The 1,774-nt window shown below is 46.5% G+C and overlaps 1 pseudogene; it reads left to right on the top strand.

Annotated features, from left to right (window-relative positions):
• Positions 1 to 365: 365 nt before the first annotated feature.
• LOC123794917 (small ribosomal subunit protein uS2 pseudogene) lies at positions 366 to 1,551 on the top strand (annotated as a pseudogene).
• Positions 1,552 to 1,774: the final 223 nt, after the last annotated feature.

Below are 1,774 nucleotides of genomic sequence, written 5' to 3' on the forward strand. Positions count from 1 at the left end.
CAGCCTGGCCATTCTGAGTGTGACCTTTCACCAGGTCCCTGGCATAAGACAGTGTCATCTCCTGGAGTAAAGCCAGAATGTAAGATGAAAAGCCACATGTGGAAGATGACGCAAGGGAAACAATCATGACTTTCATATTGAGAGCCAGAAAGAAATTTGAGGTCTTATGCACACTAGTTCCTAAGCTTGAGCGTTTTACTCAGCATAATAACTCCCTTAACATTTTATTTTTTTAGAATTTCCAGCCACAGAAGAGTAAGCATATCAGCAATCAAACTTTATGTATGCCACTCTGCACTACCCAGAGACGGGTACACAGGGTGTGGTCCTCGGTTCTGAGAATAACTTAAAAGGAAACTTTTACAATGTACAGAGCCCTTGATGTCCTACAGATGAAGGAGGAGGATGTCCTCAAATTCTTTATAGCAGGAACCCAATTATGTGGCACCAACCTTGATTTCCAAATGGAACAGTACATCTACGAAAGTTGAAGTGATAGCATCTACATCATAAATCTGAAGGGGACCTGGGAGAAGTATCTGCTGATGGCTTGTGCCATTGTTACCACTGAAAACCTGGTTGAGGGGCAACTGCATGGCTCAGTTGGTTAAGCATCTGCCTTCGGCTCAGGTCATGATCCCAAGGTCCTGGGATTGAGCCCTGTGTCAGGCTCCATGCTCAGGGGAGAGCCTGCTTCTCCCTCTTGCTCTGCCTTCTGCTCTCACTGCTTGTGCTCTCTCTCTTTCTCTTAAATAAATAAAATCGAAGGAAGGAAGGAAGGAAGGAAGGAAGGAAGGAAGGAAGGAAGGAAGGAAGGAGAGAGAGAAAGAGAGAAAGAAAAGAAAAAAAAAAGAAAAGAAAAAAGAAAGAACCTGGTTGATGTCAGTGTCATGTTCTCCAACAATGCTGGCCAGTGGGCCATCCTGAAGTTTGCTGCTGCCACTGGAGCCACTCCTCCTGCTGGGTACTTCACTCCCAGAACCTCACTAACCAGACAGGCAGCCCTCCAGGAGCCCCATCTTCTGGTGGCTACTGATCCCGGGCTGACCACCAGCCTCCCACAGAGGCATCCTAGGTTAACCTGCCAACCACTGCTCTGTGTAACACAGACTCTTCTCTGTGCTATGTGGACACCGTCATTGTGTGCAACAAGAGAGCTCAATGGGTCTAATGTGGTATGTGATGACCAGGGAAGTTCTGTGCGTGTGTGCAACCATCCCTCATGGACACCTGTGGGAGCTCATGCCTGATGCATTTCAACAGAGACCCTAAAGAGATTGGTCGCTGCTGAAAAGGCCATGACCGAGGAGGAATTTCAGGGTGAATGGACTGCTCCAGCCCAAGTAAATGGCTTGAGTTGACCGCTACTGAGCCCGGGTTGCAGACAGGCCTGAAGCACCCAGGTGGCCTCTGTGCCTGTCCAGCAGCCCCTGCTGAAGACCAGAGCCCCTGGCCAGCCACTGAAGACTGGTCTGCAGCTGCCATTGCTCAGCCACTGAATGGATAAGAACAACACCAAGTGGTTTACAGCTCTTCCTCCACAGGTTCTAAAATGGAATGTGGGAATAGGGTCCCTGGGTAGCTTAGTTGGTAAAGCATCAGACTCTTGATCTCAGGGTCATGAGTTCATGTCCTACACCGGGTGGGAGCCTACTTTTTAAAAAAGTAAAATAAATAAATAAATAAATAAATAAATAAATAAATAAATAACAGAACATGGAAATAAGATGGATAGAAAATAAATATCAGTTTCTTAAAAAAAAGCAACAACTTT

Source organism: Ursus americanus, chromosome 12 (genome assembly GCF_024610735.1).
Source record: "Ursus americanus isolate L20-20 chromosome 12, mUrsAme1.1.p, whole genome shotgun sequence".
NCBI lineage: Eukaryota > Metazoa > Chordata > Mammalia > Carnivora > Ursidae > Ursus > Ursus americanus.